This window comes from Notothenia coriiceps, unplaced genomic scaffold (genome assembly GCF_000735185.1).
Source record: "Notothenia coriiceps isolate Sejong01 unplaced genomic scaffold, NC01 NC01_scaffold00037246, whole genome shotgun sequence".
Taxonomy (NCBI): Eukaryota; Metazoa; Chordata; class Actinopteri; order Perciformes; family Nototheniidae; genus Notothenia; species Notothenia coriiceps.
The window spans coordinates 5,798,289-5,798,506 of record NW_011369947.1 but is presented as its reverse complement, the minus strand read 5'-3'; the positions used below and the strand labels follow the sequence as shown (position 1 = coordinate 5,798,506).

Genomic DNA, 218 nt, shown 5'->3' with positions numbered 1-218 from the left:
GTAAGTTCATTTTATGTCATATTTTTTGTTGATCTTCTGTGTTTTGCCTATAGGCTATTGCTCTGCTGGATCGATTGATATTGTGACCTTGGTGATGACGGTCTGTGTTTTCCTTATAATATATACAATTTTAAAAGCAATGTATTTCTATTGGTACTTATGGTTCGTGCCTGCACCAAATAATAACAAATTAGAAGGAAAACAATATTTTTAAAATA

At 30.7% G+C, this 218-nt stretch overlaps 1 protein-coding gene across 1 annotated transcript in view; it reads right to left on the bottom strand.

Annotated features, from left to right (window-relative positions):
* The window catches only part of LOC104966326 (sodium channel and clathrin linker 1-like), a 42,832-nt gene that overhangs the window by 24,914 nt on the left and 17,700 nt on the right, over nt 1-218 (bottom strand). The window lies entirely within an intron of this gene.